The 21,936-nt window shown below is 41.3% G+C and overlaps 1 long non-coding RNA gene across 3 annotated transcripts in view; it reads right to left on the reverse strand.

Moving 5' to 3' along the window:
- The window catches only part of LOC124519883 (uncharacterized), a 188,665-nt gene that overhangs the window by 116,076 nt on the left and 50,653 nt on the right, over positions 1–21,936 (reverse strand). For all 3 annotated transcript variants that reach the window (XR_006964213.1, XR_006964211.1, XR_006964212.1), the window contains exon 2: positions 15,285–15,374. This is a non-coding gene — a long non-coding RNA (uncharacterized LOC124519883). The remainder of the gene's footprint in view (positions 1–15,284; positions 15,375–21,936) is intronic.

Genomic DNA, 21,936 nt, shown 5'->3' on the forward strand with positions numbered 1-21,936 from the left:
CATTGGTTGTGAGATGGCACATTTTTTCCCCTCAGAAACACTGCTTTGTTAAAATTCAGGAATTCTTAAAGATAAATCACATTTATATTGAATGTGACCCTACTGTTCCAAAGAATCTTAAGATCTTAGTTGCCAATAAATCAGTTGCAATTCAGACCAGGCCAGTCTGCAGAGTTTGCTGTAAGAGTAAGATGGGCTGAGCCTGTGAGGAGGTGAAAGTTGCATGAGGGACCTGGAGACCTGAGCCAGGACCTTGCTGCTACATTTACATGCTCTGTAACCACATGCAAATCATTATAGCTATCCGAGCCTTAATTTCTCCAACTACACAATTCAACTGGGAAAAGGTTTTTAACAGGACAAATATTTTATGGTTTCAATCAACAAGTATTCAGTAATTATTTACTAAATGAGTGAACATATAAAATGAATGCAAAAACTAACAACTTATTTTGCTTTCAGATGCCCCTCTATGTGGCAAAAAAGGCTTTGATGTTCATTATTATCATTTATCATTTTGTTTTCTGGAGCACTACAGACTGGGCCTCAGCCAGAAAGATGTAAAGATGTTAGTGAACACCGACTGACAGGACAAGAGGAGGAGCGGTGGATATATATGCCACTACTCAGACTCTCTTCAGGGGCTATTTTGCTGTGATTCAGAGGCCCAAACTCCACCCAATCTTGACAGTCCATTTTAGTTTTATTTAGGTTTTTACTGCCTATAAACTAAGAAAATACTTAGAGTTTAGTTAGCCTCCAGAAATTAAAATCTGCGTGTGTCATAACAGATCCAGATCTGGCCTCTACATGGGCTAACTTTCTCTCAGAAAGCTGTGGTACAGAGCAAGATCTCCAGATATGTGCCCTGGTGCTGGCAATGACAGTCCTTATACAGACTGTACCCTCTTATATTTTTATAGGCCTACCCTAGAGGCAAAGGTTTGGTAGAAATCAGCTATGGTTTAAAATTAGAAATAAGACTTTTTCATTTTTCTGGTATACTCTAACTTCTTAGAATATACCCAGAGCTTGATCTCTAATTAGTTTCATATTTCACTAAGTGTTTCACTGCTACCCACCAATAAGGAGTAGGTCACACAACTGATGATGGATGACAAAACTTTCAGGATACCCTGATCTGCTTCTTATCAAGAAGGAAATTATGCACATATTAGTACAGGAATAAGGCCCAAAAAGATGCCAAAAACAAACTCAAATCTTTTTTGTTAAGAATATATGTCTGAGGAATGAATAAAGAAAAAGAGAAAACTGAAAAAATGGAATCTTTAATAGCTGGCCAAGCAAAACTTGTATAGTGTTCTCATGACTTCAGGATTGTTTCATCTAAGTTAGATATGCAAAAAGGTATATGTTGAAATAGTAGGAGAATGCTTAGGACATAAACAAAATCAGATCAGTGAAGAGGCAGCTCTACAAACTCTTAAACTGACTGTATTAGTCACAGGTTCTCCAGAGAAACAAAAGCAATAGGATAATACACGTGCATGTGCACATAAGAGAGAGAGACAGAGAGAAAAAGAAAGGAAACTGATTATGAAGAACAGGTCGCACAATTAGAGAGGCTGAGAAGTCCCAGGATCTGCTGTCTGCAAATTGCATATACAAGTAAGCCAGTAACATAATTCCAGTCTGAGTCTAAAAGCCCAAGAACCAGAAAGCCAACAGTGTAAATCCCAGTCAAAGGGTAGGGAAGACCAATGTTGCAGCTGAAGAAGGCAGGCAGGAAGCAAAAGGGGAAAATTCATCCTTCCTTCACCTTCTGTTCTATGCAGGCCTTCAACAGACTGGATGGTGTCTACCCACAATGGGGAGGGCAATCTACTGTGTCCACTAACTCAGATGCTAACCTCATCTGGCAACACCCTCACAGACACACCCAGAAATGTTTAATCTAGGCACCCCTGACCCAGTCAAGTTGACACACAGAATTAACCATCATACTGACTACAAGATAAACATTTAAGACACCCAAAGTACTAACACCTTTCCGTGAAGAACCATGAACAGAAAGGAATCCCCAACTCCAATTTCTCTTCAAGAATTATGGAACTGAGATCCCTGAGAATCATGGGGAAACAAAGTCATCCAGTCAATGATAAAGAGGAAGGAATGGATGCTCCCGTCAACAAACAGGAGGCATCAACTGTTCAGCCACACTCAGAAGTACTGAAGTCTTCTACAGGATTATCACCCCACCCAGTTTCTGAACCCACCACATCTACCAATGCATAAAAACCACGCACTGGATATGGGAAAGTTATATACCCAGGGCTGAGAATCAGTCTTGTTGTCCCAAACTAAAAATACAGAATGTTCCAGTAATTTCCCCAGAAGTTGTTGCACCTCTCATATGATCCCCCAATGTTCATATGAAAGACTAAGATAGAATATGGTTCTTCCTTAGGTAGGAGGAAGCCTATATTTTAGCATGATTGATTCTTCACCCCCAAAACTTCAAGTTCAAGTACCAAACTTCAACAAATAAGAGTTTACATCTGTTGGTCTGCAGTACAGCTCTTCTCTTCATAACTCTCTCTCCATGGCAGTCCCCACAGCTCAGGACTGGACACAGCTGGGTCTGCAGGTGAGCAGAGCCCTCTAGAACAGAGACAGATGGACCCCAGATGATTTTACCAATCTAGCTTTACTTTGCAAAGTACTACATTGGACAACTAGCAATTCTTAATCACAGTCCCTATTTATGCTTTCTCCACTAAAAATTAAAGTTCCCAAGGTGCCTGGCTAGCTCAGTCGGTAGAGCGTCCAACTCTTGATCTCAGAGTCATGAGTTCAAGCCCCACAGTGAGCATGGAGTCTACTTGAAGAAATAAAATAAGGGCGCCTGGGTGGCTGAGTCAGTTAAGCATCCAACTCTTGATTTCAGCTCAGGTCATGATCTTGGCTCAGGTCATGATCTCAGTGTTCCTGAGTTTGAGCCCTGTATCAGGCTCTGTGCTGACAGTGGGATTCTCTGTCTCTCTCTCTCTCTCTCTGCACACCCCCACCATTACCACACGCATGCACTATCTCTCTTTCCCTCCCTCTCTCAAAAAAAAACTTTAAAAAAATAAGATAAAATAAAAATTTTTAAAAAGTTCCCAAAAGATGGAGTCAATGTTTTCATTCAATTGTACATTAAAGACAGATGACACTTCTCAAGAAGGTTTGAAGTGATTAGACAATTAGTCATCTAATAGTATTAAGTCTCACATTTACACATTTATAAATCGTTAAACCAGTCAATGTACTGCAATCTACAATACTCTATTAATTCCTTCTGACATTGTAACAGTCATCAGAAATCCTATTATATGCCTCCTGTAATCTCTCATTCCCTCAGTTTATTCATCTATGTAATAGGTACAACTGAGAAAAAAACATAATGTGATTTAAGTCCCTAAGAAGTAATCCATTAGAACTCAACAGAATAATACAATACAAGCTCAGAGCATATTCAACGTTTATTTATTTTTGGGACAGAGAGAGACAGAGCATGAACGGGGGAGGGGCAGAGAGAGAGGGAGACACAGAATCGGAAACAGGCTCCAGGCTCTGAGCCATCAGCCCAGAGTCTGACGCGGGGCTCGAACTCACGGACCGCGAGATCGTGACCTGGCTGAAGTCGGACGCTTAACCGACTGCGCCACCCAGGCGCCCCCTCAGAGCATATTCAAAACAACAGGTGTAGTGTTGGGACCCTTACAGTTATGTGGAAAATACCAGTGGAGCATTCTCAATTTCTGCAAAGCAGAACACAGCCTAAGTTCCTTATGAGGTCAACTGGTCCTTATAACAGCCCTCAACGCCAAAATGCCCAAAGGCCCACATGATGCTGCTTCCACAGTGTTTTAGTTCTTTTGTCAAAGCTCCATACTTATTTTTTTCTAGGTAGTGTTTTATTTTTTTTTTAAGTTTATTTATTTTGAGACTGAGAGACAGAAAGCATGTGTGCATTCTGGGGAGGAGCAGAGAGAGAGGGAGAGAGAGAGAATCCCCAACAGGCTTTGCACTATCAGTGCAGAGCCCCACAAAGGGCTCGATCCCACAAACCATAAGACCCAACCCAAGCTGATATCAAGCGTCAGACACCCAACCGATAGGGCCACCCAGGCGCCCCTCTGGGTAGTTTTTTTTTTTTTTTTATATATATATGAAATTTATTGACAAATTGGTTTCCATACAACACCCAGTGCTCATCCCAAAAGGTGCCCTCCTCAGTACCCATCATCCACCCTCCCCTCCCTCCCACCCCCCATCAACCCTCAGTTTGTTCTCAGTTTTTAACAGTCTCTTATGCTTTGGCTCTCTCCCACTCTAACCTCTTTTTTTTTTTTTCCTTCCCCTCCCCCATGGGTTCCTGTTAAGTTTCTCAGGATCCACCTAAGAGTGAAACCATATGGTATCTGTCTTTCTCTGTATGGCTTATTTCACTTAGCATTACACTCTCCAGTTCCATCCACGTTGCTACAAAGGGCCAGATTTCATTTTTTCTCATTGCCACGTAGTATTCCATTGTGTATATATACCACAATTTCTTTATCCATTCATCAGTTGATGGACATTTAGGCTCTTTCCATAATTTGGCTATTGTTGAGAGTGCTGCTATGAACATTGGGGTACAAGTGCCCCTATGCATCAGTACTCCTGTATCCCTTGGATAAATTCCTAGCAGTGCTATTGCTGGGTCATAGGGTAGGTCTATTTTTAATTTTCTGAGGAACCTCCACACTGTTTTCCAGAGCGGCTGCACCAATTTGCATTTGGGTAGTGTTTTAAATGATTCTGAGTAGGCTATTGTATCAGCAAGTCTTAAGTGCTTTGTTAGTGTCACCAAAATACAGGAGGTATGGTCTATTGCCGAAGTTGGTGAGAACTGTTTATTGTGGCCCTTGATTCACTTTATAGCAGTGGTTTCAAAAGCATTTTTCATTTGTAGTCACAATATTGTGCAAATTACTTTATGGATCCTTTTGTTTAAATTGTTATGTTAAATAAGCATTAATTATTTATTAACATTAAATTAATTAATTTTAATAAATTGATTTAATTAATTAAAATTAAATTAATATTAAATTAAATATTAACTGCTTAATTGTTAATTATTAAATAAAATTATTATGTTAAATAAAATATTATTTTGTTAAAATTGCATTATGTTAACAATATTTTAGTATGAAATAGCCAAAGTTGTATAATTCTGGGTTATATTCTACTTACATTTAGTTAAGGAATAATAAAACCACTATGTTTTATCAATCAAAAACAAACCCACAGAACACATTAAAATTGTTACATAAGTAACTCTTTTCTTCCAAATGTGAGAGGAATATAAATTGATAAATTATTCCCATCCCACCTTCTTCATGGAATACAGTAATCATTTTTGGAGATAATGATAATAGTTTCTGGTCATTTATCTGATAGTTTCTAGGTCTATATTAGATTTTCTAAAAACTCTAGAAACTTAGATAATTATACTAAAACTAGCTTTACAGGTACATTTTGCTTTAATCTCTTTGCCTCCTTTGACATAAAGTTTTTAACATTTTTCTCTGTATTGAACCAATGTCATCAATGATTCTTTAATTGATCTTCTATTAATTATTCTTAATTTTACGAATTTTATATTAGTTACTACCATTTTCTCTGAAATATTTAATTATCTGATTTTAATTTAGACTAAGTCCATTCCTCATAATAAGTGTTTCTCTCTCCACTCACCCATACTAAGTTCCACATGAAATCAGAATAGTAATAGTAATAAGAATTTGGGCGCCCCCTCCATAATGTGAGAACAGATGGTGGAGAAAATGTATAAGCCCACTCAACAGAGTCAAATCATCACAGCCAGGGCGTGAGACAAGAATGTAAATGAGTATGTACAGGCCAAGAATAGATTATTTATCCAAAAGATGTCACCACCCCCTCACCCATCTTCCAAAGTAAAGCAAGAGCTCATTTCTCACATCCCTATTTCAGATCCAACCCAGGAGATACAGAACACAAAATCCATTTTATCCTTACTTTTGGTTACCTAATATTCATTAAAATGCATTTGTGAAAGAAGACTGAGTACAAAGCTCTTGAGTGTTCCCAATTCTAATGGCAGAATATCAGCAAGGAAATTTTCCAATCGCATTTAGAGATGGAGTGAAATTCTTTTTTTCCAGCTTTATTGAGGTATAACTGACAAAAGGGGTAAAATTCTTAAAAGTACTTCTAGGTAGTTATAGGAGGAAGATAAGATATTAGGTTAGGGGGTTTTGAAACCAGGAGTTCACTGAACAAAATCACCCAAATTGAAGGTTAACTATAATAATGCATGCTTTAGGGTTACTTTTTTTCAGATGATATAAACAAGAGTGAGTGTGAGTTGCAACAGGCCTCAAGGCATCCAGGTATAGACAAGAAATGCTTTGGATAATGGGTAGACCAAGAGGAAAATCTCTATGGCTGTACTAATGAGGTGGAAGGATACACAGTACTAAATGTTAAAGTTTAACAACTGTTTTCTGACAACTCAAGAGACAGACAAAAACTTAACAGAATGGATGATAGTCACGTATAAGACAAGTTATATATTTGTGGCCTACATGGCCTTTTCAGAAGTCCTGCTCTCTTATTTGTTTTACACTTTTGTGATGATCATGCTGATGACCCCCAAATCTCCATCTTGTCATCATGACCTCTCCTAGCCTCAGACCGCTTGCTGTTTAACCTCTAGCCATCTCCCCATGATGTCCTACAGGCATGCCAGTCAAGAAATCTCATCCTGGGTGAGCTCCACCTCCTAAGTTGCCTGTCTCTACTCATACCATCTTCTCATTTTCCCAAGGATGACGCCTAAAAGTTATTTTGGAATCCACATTTGCTTAGTGGGCACACCCAAAGCCTCTCGGTTTCAGGCCCTCTTCTCTGTCACTACTACCCAGTTCAGGCCTTCTCACCGCTTCCCTGGAAGAGCCTCCATGCTATGTTATTCTTTCTGGCTGGTCTGCTTAGCTTCTGTCTCTCCCCTCCATGTACTCCTACCCATGGCCACCAGACTCGCCTTCCCTAAACACGTATCTAATGTCATCTTCCCTGAAAAATGCAAAATGGTGTTCCCCACACTACAGGATAATCTATGCAGAGCATTCAAATACTTTATGGTCTGGTCCCAGGTTTCTTTTCCAACCTTATCTCTATCTCTTGTCTTCCTTCTCAAGCACCCTACCCATTTCTATTCTAACACACTGTTAGTTTTCCCACACCCACACATTTGTGTGAGACTTTCCCAGTGTTCAGAATGCTCTCTCCTTACTTTTGTCCACCTGGAAAACTACAGTTTTAAAGTTTAAGACCCACTTTAAATGTCACCACCTCTTGAGTGAACCAACAAAGCTTCCTAGACAGATGTACACATATATCTCTGCCCGGGGTCCCCTTGGACACCGTGCTGAGCACACGTCACCAGGGACTAGAACTAAGGACATATTGTGGGTCTCCTCCATCATATCATGCATCCCACTGTAAGGCAGGAACTGCTTCCCATTCATCTTTGTGCCCAAGTTCTTTTCAGAGTGCCCAGCTCTATAAATGTGTGTTAAAGATAAAGTATATCCAAACAGCTGTTTGTGATCCTTATTTTCCCATGGCTCTTCTTCCAACAACTTCTTTTCTTGGTGACTTACAAACATCTTCATGTACTTTTGAAAGCCAAAGTCTGCCCAGATTAAGATGAGCTTCTCTATCTTCTCACATATTAGTTTTATTTCTCAATTTGATGGAGGCATTTCACACACTACAGAGAATGGAAGCATAGTAAGTAGGTAGGCTCCTAAGGGTGAGTCTACCCTTACAAGCTGCTGTACCACACAGAATGAACTGATACTGTAAACTTAACATGAAAACCTTCCTATTACATGATTGTTAGAAGTCGCTCTAGTAAAAACTTATGAGGAATTCTTATTACAAAATCATGTATTATTATCCTGAAAAGGTCACAATTTATTATTTTTCCAATATTCAGGAAATACAAGAATCTGACCAGAAATTTTCCCATTTCTGTATTTCTTCACATTTCCTGACGATGCCCCTTATTAGCAGCCCTGACAAAACAAAAGCAACTTGTAGGCTAAGTGGGTTGTTCCTGGAAGTTGGCATCTGGCTCTATTTGGAGTCCTGTCTAAAGAATAATGCCTCAGAGCACCTGGGTGGCTCAGTCGGCTGAGCATCTGACTTCAGCTCAGGTCATGATCTCACGGTTTGTGAATTCTAGCCCCAAGTTGGGCTCTGTGCTGACAGCTCAGAGCCTGGAGCCTGCTTCAGATTCTGTGTCTCTGTCTCTCTCTGCCCCTCCCCTGCTCACACTCTGTCTCTCTCTCTCAAAAATAAACAAACATTAAAAAAAAGAATAATGCCTCACTCAGAAACATGTGTTAGAGGCTTATTGGCCACTGATAATATTTATTACCTCTGTAATACAGTTCTCAACTTTACTCTTTTATTTCCCCTTAATTAGTTTATATTTATAAATCTTGTAGTTTCAAGTAGATTCCCTCCACACTTCAATATACCTTTCTTTTGAATTCCTAACAGAATCTACTTGGGAGTGTGCTTTAAAAAATAAGTTTTGGGAGTTTTAATTTTTTTTAAATGAGGATACCCAAAAAAACTGAAAGCAGGGATTCAAAGAGATATATGGACACCCATGTTCATTAGCAGCATTATTCACAATAGTCAAAAGTTAGAAGCAAGCCAAGTGTCCAACAATGAAAGAATGGATAAACAAAATGTAGCATATCCATACAATGTAATATTAACAGCCTTAAGAGGGGAAGAAAATGCTGACACATGCTACAATGTGGAGGAATAGAAGATTTAGGAACTAATTAAAGATCAAAAATCAGGTAACTAACCTAAATAGTAATAATTTCTTTTAGTAATAACTCAAAAGTACCATTATGTCTTGCAAAGCAATAAAAAACACTTCACAAACCTACTTGGACCCAAGAAACAATTCTTTCTCAAATGATGGCATTTTCTTATTTTTATGAGATCACTGGGGGTACAGGGCGATGAGTGAGGTAATGGAACATGCGGCAGTTGCCAGACTCAACACCAGAGGAAGTAGAACTCCCTGCCCAGTCACTGTACTGTGTAAATGCAGCTCAACCCAAGTCTAGAAGTAAAAAAGCCAAAGCATTATATTCTTGGAATGTAACAGCACAGGAAAAATTTTAGAACAGAACAGAACCTACATAACAGGTAGCAACTTAGAAACTTTTAAAAAATTAATGCAGACTCAGGTCAGAGAGTGCTTAGGATGAGTACTCCCTGCCCAAATGCCCCATTTCCAAAGCGTTGCTGTGGAAGACAGAGAAGTGACCATTGTAACTCACAAGCCCAACAATACCATGGTCCCCCTGATCCTGTAGCTCTGTGAACTCAATAGAACAACTTCTGTTCCTCAGTGGAACATGCAGACCAGGGAGTGTAAGTACCACTGCTGACCTGTCCTAGGCACTCTCTCCTACATGATCATTTAGCCACTGTCATGCTTTGTATTTGTAAATTATCTGTACCCTTATTCAGCAGTCTTGTCCCCAAAATACGATGGGCCCAGTTAGACTGAAGGTTCTGAAGCAGAGCACTGCTGAGCACCCCCAACACCCACAGCAAGTTGTGAAAGCCAAGATGAAGCACTCTTGTTGCCTGACGTTTCCTCCACCATCTATCTCCAGACAAGTATGTCCCCCAACTTCCCTACTGTAATCTCCAGGTGTAGGAAAATGTGGAGAACCATGCAAAGTAGATCCCAGGAAAAGAGGGAAAAACCATTAAATGTCAGGCTGAATCCACACAGACCCCAGACATCCTAAAAGCAGCAGACACCTCTCTTCCCTGAGCTGGCAAAGTTAACCGAGCAGCCTTCAGCAGGAACCATCTCCAACACAAAAACAAATATTACATGAAGTTCAAGAAGAAAGCCTACAAAACAAAACCCCAGTGGAAACCTCCAACAGTCCCCTTTTTTGTTAGGTTACACAATTTATAACTGGATCCCTCTCCTCCCTCTGCCTGTCGACATCTCTCTCTGCCCACACTCATTACATTTCCAAAATGATTTTTCCAAGTTAAATGAACTTCACGTCTCATGCTCTACTGCGAATGCTCTTAACCTTTTTGGAGGTCAAAATCTTACTGAGAATCCCATCAAAGCCTTGGCTTTCTCTGCAGGAACAGGCACAATTTCAAGGAATTCACATATGTCCTGGGTCCCCTGGAGGTTAAAAACCTCTGTCCCAGTGGCTGCTTCCTTCCATTTCCATTCTATGTTGAGTTTGAGAAACATTTGGCAACCTACCTCCATTTGTGAGAATTATGTAACTAACAAATTTCAAAAATCCATAAGGACTCCTTTTGATAGGGTGGCCCATCCACCCCACTGATATCAAGACTCTAAGGGAGGTCACATAAGCTCAAGAGGTTCAGCCAGTCTGACACACAGCAGCCCTGAAGGATGACTCCCTCCCAGATTATGATACCTGCTCCCTGTGACTGCCCTCACACAGGTACCAATGTGACTTTGTGGGGACCGCTGAGACTCAGTCTGTTACAATTGGCATCAGTTGCCACAGGCAAGTCATCACAAGAACCTGACCTTGGTAAGCACATTTTACACTTGAGTGCTGTTCATCCGGGTGACACCAAGCGGGGGTTGGGGAGGCAGGAAGACACACAGTGACAGTGACAGTGCCAGAGCATGCTGCCAGGCATGGCCCCCCACCCCACAGGCTGCAGAAGCTGCCTCACCCACACAGAGAGGCCGAGCCCACAAAGCCAAACTTCTGAGCTGCTGCTGAGACTCCCATAAAAAGCAATGCTATTTCTAACCACCCTCACCATGGAAAAATACACATGCCACCAAGCAACCCAGAATCTCTGAAAGGTTTATTTTTATACTCTTCCCCACGCCCCCTACTCTTACCTCCCCCACAAAAATTTTAGGTGGAAAATTTGCTAGCTTTTTAGCAGTTTGACACAACTGTGCTAGGCATGGGCTGACGAAGCTGTTAGCACACTCCTTTTGATTTTAAAGCAAAATGAAAAGGTATTTTTCTGATACAGCCCTGAATGAGTCTACTTTAAGAAAATAATATAGTCCAATAATAGGAGGACAGAATCCAACAAATTAGGAAAAGAAAATTCCCCAAGTTCCCAGACCACAGACAAAAATGACAGATAACAAGTTTCTCTTCCCTGTCTCTAAAAGTGGTGCTCCTGCTTGTTGGACTTCCTTTTCACATTGCTGGTTTTTCCTAATTCAAACATGGCACAAAGCATCCCTGATGCTCTTGCTGAGTTTCGATTTTTCTTTTGCCACTCTTAAACTTAAATCTAAAGAATGAGGGGAAAGCGGTGAGATGGACTTCAGACCTGAGGCCCCTGACACAGAGGAGAGAGAAGGGAAAGGAAGTGGGAAGCAGAAGGGCCTGAATGAGGCCTCGAGAACCCAAAAACTCTTTCAGAAGTCCAGGGGCAACCCGGAACTAGTCAACCTGGGATCTGTCCCAGGACCCCTCCCACTGGGAACTTTGGTGTCACTTCTCTAATGACAAACTAGAAAGCCAGAGAGGCACCGGTCCACCACTGTCTGGCTTCTCACACAGACAGGAAGTTTCAGTGCAGCCTTTGAATGATCCTAACCTAATTGTAAAGCAGAGTTTAAATTTTCCTTCAAGTTAGGGAACCTCCAGCACAATATGGTCATTTATACCACAGCTCCAAATGTTTTTGTTTGATCACATTTTCACAGTTTAATCTATTTTACTGTACATGCCAAGGAAACATCTGGAGAAAATAGGCATTGCTTTATTTACCAGTGTAGAAAGCAGGGACCTACACTCAAAGGTGTTGCTTCTCCCAGCACTATTGATCCTCTTTGGTTTTTAAACTTTAAAAGTTTAAATTTAACACAAAGCCAAGAAGTCAGGAATGCCAGGCTGGTTTCTGAGGTGATGTTTTAATGCTGGAGTATCTCCCCACTGGGACCACAGGTCTTATGCAGGAAGACTTTCACAAGGCTCCCAATTCCTCATCAGCTACTTCAGGTCCTTTAAGGACCTTAAAGGAAACCAAAAGAGAGGTGGGGTTTTCCCCATCTGAACCTTTTTTATCTGTGCTGAGAGCCAACCAGATCTAAGTCTGAGATTTCATTCTTTCATGACAAAGACAGGAAATAGTGCAAAAAGCTTGAATTAGGGATTTCTTCACCTATATCCCAGAGGCACTGTGCTCAGTCAAGTCACCAGCACCAGCAGTCCACCACACCTGGCTCCAGCAAGAAGATGCCTCAGGAAATTCCTCAGCAAACCTCCTTCACCCTGAGAGAGGACAGAGAGGTCCGCGCCTCTGCTCCTTCTCCTCCTCTGATCCTGCCAGCACATGGTGCTTGAGTAAGAGCTAGTATTTGGATGGCAAATAACTGGCATTTTATTGAACTCCCACTATGCATGAATGCCGAATGAGGCATCTTCACAAAAATCCCACAAGATAAATATTATTCCATTTAAAGAGGAGAAAAGCTCAGACTCAGAGAGGCTTAGGACTTGTCAGAGTAAAAACGTGAATGAAAGTGGCAAGGACAGAATTTGAGCAAAAGGCCGTGTTTCCAACTACACTTTACAAATGTGACACACCGAAGAGGCATCTGTCTTCAAATTTATCGGAGAGGTTAAAATTTTGAAATACATTTAATAACAACCTAAACATGGGACCCAACTCCATTTTAGAACCAAGTCCAAAAAACCCACTGTTCAGTAAGACAAGCACATTCTGCAGTTAATGCAAAAATCCAGCCAAGTAATTGAAGCAGAGTGGTAATGCCACCTGTCCATCTTATCAGCACTTAGGAATGTCTCACGGTCCAGCTGTGAGCTTTGAGAGACAGAATTTTACAAGTAACAAAGCAAATATAAATTCCAGGACAGTCAGCTGTAAGAACCTATTTTAGAGGTGTGAAAGTTCTTGCAACACCTCAGAATCTAAGTATGTGCTTGAAAGTGACCCGGGATACACAAAGCAACATGCAGTTCTGCAGACAGGGGTCTGTTCTTCAGCCATTCTAATGTTCATAAGGAGCAACAAAGCTTTGTATTTCATTTAAAATCCATATAGAGGAATGTAGTCAAGAAAAAGTTTTCCATTACCAATTTTGAAAGTTACTTAAAATAGCTGACAGAATGAGGTAACTCCATATATGGGGGGAAATCAGGTTTTTATGTAATTTGCAAGTATATGTCTACATTTGTCAAAATTTTATAAATCAAGCTGCACTGTCCTTAGGAGCATAGTCCAGTGGTAGCTCTGGTTACCCAGTAAAATTCTAAGTGAAGATGGCTTTAGTTTTTGGTGAGTAAAGTTAAAGAAAACTGTATCTGAGATGATAGAAAAGAAACTAAATTATGCCTGCACTCTCTTCGGCCCTGGTAGAGATGAGTTGCTGCCTCCCACCTTAAGGTGGTGGTGGGTATGCCAAATTATGGAAGAAAAATAGCACAATTCATCAACACTCACCAAGTAAGGGAAGGTAAGGGATTCTCAAAATGCTGCCCTATGAGGCAATAAAGAATCACATGAATAAGAAATATTTTGTCAGTCACCGAACATATCTTTAAGGCACATAGCTGGAATACTCCCCATGAAAGCTTACCACCTACCCTGGAATAGCACATCAAATGGGCTTGAAATACCTGATAGTAGAATATCTGAAAATAAAGTATCTGAATAAAATATCTGAAAGTAAAATATATTTCAGATATTTAATAGTAAAATCTACTCAGGAAAGAAACACATACAAATTGCACCCACTCAACAACAGAAAGGAAATGCACCCAACATGGACTCAGAGAGTGTGGGTTGTTACATACCGCGGGCTTCATAGCACTTAGTTTTAGGAAGGTTCCAAACTATGAAAAGTCCATTTAAATTCAAGGGTCTGTGTGCCTCAGTAAGGGAGCACATTAATAGATTGCCTCATCTATTTCCAAATGCAACCACAAATAAAAAAGCTTGGATATGCTCCAGTGGGGGAGGGGAGTGTCTTTATCAATTCATTTCATTTGACAAAAGTTTTACTGAGCTCCTTTGTACCAGGCACTGCTTTAGACAGTAGAAGGGAAGGAGGGAGATTCTTGCCCTTTTAAAGCTTACATTCTAATAAGAAACTTGGAATAAACAATGAGTCATACCTGGCATATTACATTTTAGGAAAAACTTGCACCTTATATTTTACAGAATTTCTTACTTTCCTGAAGACTCTCATGTATTTTTTCATTTAATGTTCCCTACAGCCTAGCAATTAGGCAGAACAAGAATCACTAAAATCAATTAAGAGTTAACAAAACAGAGGCACCAAGAGCTAAAGAGGTACACCTAAAGTGAAAAGCTCAGGGCAGGCAAGCTGAGGCAGGGTAGGATGCTCCTGGCACCCTCCCAGCACCTTCACTGACTGTCCCCCAACAAGGGCAGCCTTTGAATTGATCTTTGGGTCTGAGGATGTCCAGAGATGACCAAAATACATAGGGATCACCTAAGCTTCCAGATAACCCAATGCTCACCCACTCTCCAAAACAGAAACACACAGGCACACAAATGTAAGACCAAATGCAGCAAATTAGGTCACCCCCGCCCCCCCACTTCACAGTATAAACCATACATGCTATCAATACAGGGAAAGAAAAACCTACCCACCTGATATCACAATAGCTAAGAAAGAGAAAGGAACTAGTATTTATTTAATGTATGCTATATGCCAGATGCTGTATTAAGTATGATGGCTCATTTATTTCTCATGGCAATCCCATTGTTATCCTCATTTTATGAAGTAGGAAATCAAACAAAACAAAGAATTTAGAATGAGAAAGAAAGAATCCCATTTCCCACTGACCTTAAATGTTTTTAAGTATCTGGGCTTTAAATGCTCAGGCTCAGCAACAAATACAAGTTGAACAGTAAGACTATTTTTTCAGTAAATCTAGAAATACATATTTTATATACATTCACAGCCCAAAGTGAATTATAAACAAAAAAGAAAAGCCACATTCAATCTGATATCATGCAACTTTCCTCGTACCAGAAAAAACTAAATTAGTAAATAGTTTTTGTGCCTAGAAATTACACGACTTTCTTAAGAGGTACACCATCTCAGAACAGTTAGCGCTGTGACAAGCTTTGCTTCACAAACATCAAAGAGAAGAGTCTTAAGTTCTACTCACCTTTTAAGCTGTATGAAAAAGATGTGAGTTCTTGAAAATGGTCCAATCAGGAGATAGCAGTGTGATGTTACAAATATAGAGCTTGAACTGCTAAAAGGAAAAATAAAGAATTTCAGTGAGCCATTTCATGGTTTCTCTTAACAGACTATCCCTTTCCCCAAGTTCCAAAACAGAGTTGAGCCACAATTACTAAAATGAATAAAAGAAGAACACAAAGATAAGCATCAAATAATGAAGAGAGAATTACAGCAAAAAAATCTCAGGTAAGGGACATACTGAGGTAGGGACAAAATCCCCCTATCAGTTCTCTAGCATCCACAAGGGGCCCCTGTTCTTATCTTCCAAACAAAAGAGATATGATTCATTCTCCAAACACACAGACCTTTTCTTCAATGAAGGACCAAGAACAAATAATGAACAATGTCCTTATTGGATTTGGGGGGTGGGGGGGTTTCTAATCATAGACGTACTAAGTATGGCTCTGTAAAGCCCACTTTCTTTCTTAACAGTCCAAATCATCTTGTAAGCACATGGATCCACACAATCCTTAACTGTAAAGAGAGGCAGGCCCAGTGGCACCTTTTTCCTCCCATGCGATATGTTTAATTCTGCGGAAGCAACACTGACCCCTGCTTAGTGAAGACCCTAGGGTGAACATCCATGGTTCTGTCTGAAAGACTTGTCTTTCCACCTGCCTTTCACCTTGCAGGTAGAACATCCTCCAGTCTGGAGCTCTAGACTTTGTCCAGTTCCAGTTCACACGATCTATCACGATCATCCTCACCCCAACTCGACGAGTATGCTCTGTGTGCATCACACACTCCAGGTCATATAAGGTGACTGCCTTGTGCCTTACAAAGCAGTTTCAGGTAAACTCAGTCAGCTCTGCCTCAGATACCACAAGCACCTCTCAGCACCCAGCCTGCCAATGTGTAGGATTACACTCCTGTCCAAGGTTGAATAAGCTACCATCTGTCTAGTTTGTGTGCTATAGTGTCCCCTCCAGGAGACTTGTCCCTCAAAGTGTGTTCCTGCCATATGTCACTCCTGGGTGATCAGCCAATGCTAAGACATCCGGATAAAAAATGACTACGTCTAGCCAGAGGATCCTGAGAGATTCCTATGGAGGTCCACCCTGAACACATGAGCCTAACAGGTCGCTGTTTTTATGTAACCCCTTACTATCAATACTGTGAACCCACAGACATTACTTTCTCCTCCTGTTTTCTATCTGCTAAGAGAAGAAACAATCCACTTCTGGTTTTCCAAATAGTAGTTTTTATTCCCCAACTGGGACTGCTATCATCAGTCTTCCTAGGGTTCAAATGTTCAGATTAATTGGGAAAAGAAGTTGGTGAAATAACCAGAAATGTACCTTGGTGGGCAAAATTACTCTTGAGTGCAGGCAAACCTGTGACTTGCTTCTAACCAACAAAATATGGCAAAAGTAATGACATGTCATTCCCTTGATCAGGCAATGCTATATAAGACTCCATCTCAGCAGACTAAAGAGTGACAGACTCCCTTTCTAGCTCTGAAGAAGCTGCTATATCGTGACAGGGCCTGTGAAAAGGCCACATGGCAAGGAACTGCAGAGACCTCCAGGAGCTGAGAGAGAGATATCCAGCAAAGAAAAAGGAACATCAGTCCGATAGCTACAAGGAAATGAATTCTGTCAACAATTTAAATGATCTTAGAAGTGGATTCTTCCCACTCATACCTCGAGGCCCACACCTTGATTGCAGACTTCTGAGATCCTGAGCAAAGAACCATTTAAGCCATGCCCAAACTCCTGACCCATGGAAACTATGAGATAATTTATGGGTGCTGGTTTAAGCCATTAAGTTTATGGCAATTTGTTATGCAGCAATAGAAAATGAATTTAACTTCATAATTAAGTATAGGGATATACTTAAATACATATATATTACATGCATCCGTAACTGGTACAACTGAACAACGCTTCCTACCTGCCTCATCCAGCCATAAGTGAAAATTTATTTCTCCTTCTCGACAATGAGCTCCTGGTGGACAAGAACCACATCATCATCATCCTGGCATCCCCTTAGAGTATGTGACACCTGGGAGGCCCTTAACATTTTTTTAAATAAACCAAATTAAAAGAGTTATGATTTGTCGATCTCTGGGTTTACTGCAATAAAGCCAAAGCAATGGAATTTATACAATCCTTCAAAGCAGAGCTCAGAGCCTCTAAATTAATTTTTTTATGTTTTTATTTATTTTTGAGAGAGAGAGAGAGAGAGCAAGTTGGGGAGGGGCAGAGAGAGAGGGAGACACAGAATCTGAAGCAGACTCCAGGCTCTGAGCTGTCAGCACAGAGCCCGACACGGGGCTTGAACTCACAAACCTCAAGATCATGACCTGAGCCAAAGTCGGACGCTTAACCGACTGAGCCACCTAGGTGCCCCTAAATTAATTACAAAATAGGTGGAAGACACAGCCTCATGCTCTATCCCCAAATGTTGAATCCACAATTACTCCAGTACAGGTTAATTCACTATACCTGTGAACCTGAGTCAATGCTTACAAATGTTTCTCAGTAGTCACTACTTTTGCCAAATACCATTGCCACTTTTCTGGCATTTAGCTAAAGGTTAAAAACAACACCACAACAACAAATCCCTAAGAAATTTTCCAAAGTAAGAATTTGTGACTCACTCTTAGTTTTCCATTCATATCAATCATTCACTCCCAACCAAAATGGAAAAACCTGTGTAAGTCAAAAAACCCAACTCTAATTATGAAACAAAATGCTAATCCAACTTCCTGACGAAAGGGCTTTAACATTTTTTTATTTTTAATTTTTTAATTTTTTTTTTATTAGTTTTGAGAGATAGAGTGTGAGCTGGAGAGGAGCAGAGAGAGAGGGAGACACGGAATCTGAAGCAGGCTCCAGGCTTTGCGTTGTCAGCACAGAACCCTACACGGGGCTCAGACCTGTGAACCCCAATATCATAACCTGAGCCAAAGTTGGACACTTAACCAACTAAGCCACCCAGGCACCCCACGATTTTTTTTTAACTGATGCTTTTTAATTCTTTTAAGCAAGATTTTACTTAAGCCCAATTTATTTTTTTAGTGGGTATTTTTGGTTTGTGTTTGTTTGTTTGTTTGTTTGTTTGTTTGTTTTGAGAGCAAGTGTGTGAGCAGGAGAGGGGCAGACAGGGAGACAGAGAATCTCAAGCAGGCTCTGCACTGTCAGTGCAGGAGCAGGGCTGATGCAGGGCTCGAACTCACCGAACTTTGAGATCATGACCTAAGCTGAAGCCAAGAGTCGGACACTTAACTGACTGAGCCACCCATGTACCCCTTAAGCCCTGTTTAAAATAAAAGTTGCATATGTAAATATATTGTTTCTGCTCTCCTTAAGAGATAAATTACTGTTTTTTATTATAAAGAAGACTGTGACTAAAGCTTTATTTTAGATTTTGAAAGGATTGGTTTAATAAAAGAGTGATTTTAAAACATCCAAATCAGTTAAACTACTTAAAAGACACAAAATAAAAACTTCATTCACTACTCTCCTGAAATCTATATGCATGATTGTATTATATATTCCAACTCCCCCATAAATCACTCAGTAAACCTTAACATTATCTCCAGGGTTTACTCCCTGGTGCTGAGCCTCTCAGGCAGCAGATTTCTCTCACTCAAGCCAAGAAAAATGAAAAACACCAGTTCCATGACATAGGAGGCAGAGAATTTCAATAAATTCACCTCTTCTTCTCAGCATAATTTTAACTCTCTTGGGCCCAACTCTTCTGTGTGAAAATAATCAATGACCCACTACAGGGAACTGAAGGGGTCACTGAGCTGACCCCTCCCCGTGCAAAGAAAGAAACAGACCCAGTTTATAGTCCCCACCCTGTTCCCTCCACCCTCAGTTCTAATAAGTGCATGCCTTTTCCATAATCTCACAAATACAGCTCAACACAAACTCCAGTGCTTCAAAATAAGAAGACTGGGCGTTAATATTATGCCCCCACAAAGGAAATTAAGCCTTCAGAAGAATGGTTCACCCAAGAGAAAGACCCTAAAAAGAATTAATGAACATAGACCCTCAGAGAAGATGCTGGAAGAGTTCCTCACACATGTACCATGCCATGCTGCTCTAAATATTTGAGGAATATTAAGTGATATTCCTAAGTGATAAAGTATGGTCCTGTGGGGATGATGATCTCACTAGCCTCAAACCATCTTCTTCTGAGTGCCATGATCCTGACACGTTTCCAGAAGTTTACCTAGTACTGTAGGTTGAGTGGCCACAGTTTGAGAACCAGGAGCTAGTGAGAGGCAGCGCAAGAGGCAGAGTTGCAGATATTCCTGGAAAGTAATATGAAGCAAGGAGGTCACCTCCCTTGCCCCAAGGAGATACATAAGTGGCAGGAGACTGAAAAATCATAAGGGAAGAGAGGCGCATTTCTTCTTAACCTTCACAGCATTCTCACTCTCTTTAAAATAAAGGAAGACATTTGTTGCAGACAAAGGTTAAGAGAGAAATCTAGTTGCATGCTTTCTTTCTCTAAAACAGGCCTGGCTCCAGCTAGGAACTGGAGTCATTTAAAACACAATGATGCCTGGAGACGAGAGAGCCATTTTGTGTAAATTATAAGTTGGGAGACGAAAAAACACAAAGTAGTAGTTAATATACTTATTTGGTGCTACGGAAACAGATCAAGAAAAACAGAAAACAGAGGTCTCCTTCCCAAAACTGTACTTGCTCTACATCATTTTTCAGAAATGTTGAGACGTTCCTTAAGGATGGAACTACACTTCTACCACAGATGCATAAAAATTTTTATCAGGCATGTCTTGAGGGCATAAAAGGCACGTGTGCATTTATTCAACCCATAACTGCCATACAGTTGGTGTCTTTCTCTGGGGGGCTGAGTTCAGAGTAAACTGATGCCAAGAAGTACTGGGCCAAAGGTATGTTTTTGCAGCCCAAGTACCAAGCACAAGGATCTCTCACTAGCTGACTCTGCCCTGGGGAAGGGTCAGGCCGTCAGGGAGCACCGCCAGCAGCCTCCCGGCAGAGCCCAGGGTGAAATGCAAAGCTAATGAATACAGGCTCCAGCCTCAGGGCCAGAACTAAGAGTTTGACAAATTGCATCTTAACAAAGCATCACCGACCATTTCATCCCTGCCTTTCAAAATCCAGGAATGCACTTGAAGAGGGCGGCTTTGGGCAACTCCCAGCCAACAACGAAGCCAGCCAGGACCAGGACTATCGAGAGGGATCCCAAAGCCAGCCGCCTTCTGTCGGCTGTCTAGCTTACTTCTAACAGAGATTTCTGTTCCCAAAATAGAAACGAAGGACCTCTTTAAAGCAGATGCAACAAAGAAACAGTCCCACTTTGCTTGCCAGGAAGAAATAAAGCACGGCAATAGCCACACCCAAAAGTCATCTCTTTTGGAGCACAGAGGACCATACAAGGGGACATTTCCTGGGGTATAGCTGAAGTGGCTAGCCTTCTCAAAGATCTGGCCCCCAAAGACCCTCGCGGGGTGCAAATACTGGAGTAAGGCAGTGCAGGGGGGCTCCCACACTCACACTTCCTCCCAGCCAGCGAAGGACAGGAACAACTTCGAGGGCTGCACTCACAGGGCAGTGGAGCGGCCAACGGACCTTCACAGGCTTCCCTGCCCCGCCTCGCCCTTCAACCAAGGAAAATCTTTCAATCAAAGCAAAAACAGTCCATCTGCCTATGGCTAAACAGGTAGGTTTTCCTATCTTCCCTGCTGTTTTGGCTTGAGCTCTTCAGGCTGCAAAAGTTCTGAAGCTCCCACAGCTAAGCTTTATAAAGGCCTGAACTACCTACGAGGAAACTAGGACAAAGCCACCCTTGGGCAACCCTGCACAGCAAGACAGCATCAAAGCCAACATGGCATCCCAGGCTCCTGCCGGGTAAGGTGACTGACGCATTCACAAGCGCACAGATGCACATGAGCGCGCACGCACAGTAGTAGGCACGCGCGCAGGCACAAGCTGAGTACGCTTGGAAAATCTTAAGATGGGATGCTTCAGGACCCGTAAAGGCAGAACTAAATGTTCCAAAGCACAAAAGGTGAAAAAAGTTTTTAACAACGCTAGCATGAGCCCCTTCAAGAAACAATAACAAAGGGGATGATTTCTTTTAAGTGACATTCAAATCCAACAATGAAGTTTCCTAGATATTTCCAAACTGGAGGGGGAAAAGACAAAGGCTGACACCTCCACAAAAGATCACAAAATACTTTAAAGTAATGAAAAACTTGATCATTGTTAGGGTGTCCTTGGAACCACAGTAGAGGGGACGGCCATCTTGCCAGAGCAACTCAATGAAAAGCCCCTAGCAGCATGCCAGAATGAATTGGAGGTCAACCAATCACCGAGCGACAGCACGACCAGACGCGAAAAAGACCCACCGGGACCTAAACCCGGAACCGCTGCAGCTTAAAAACCCCACCCCACCACACCTGGGGGCGACTTCCCTGACTCCTCTCTCTCTCTTCTCTCTCTCTCTCTCTCTCTCTCTCTCTCCCTCCCTCCCTGAGTCACGGAACCTCGCCTGAGACCTTAGTTTCCAAATAAAGCCTTTGACTGATAAAATTTTTTAGCCTTTGACTCCTATCTTTACCCTGCCTTACG

Source organism: Lynx rufus, unplaced genomic scaffold (genome assembly GCF_022079265.1).
Source record: "Lynx rufus isolate CCGP_SWC_20201006 ecotype Redwood Valley unplaced genomic scaffold, mLynRuf1.p SCAF_29, whole genome shotgun sequence".
Taxonomy (NCBI): Eukaryota; Metazoa; Chordata; class Mammalia; order Carnivora; family Felidae; genus Lynx; species Lynx rufus.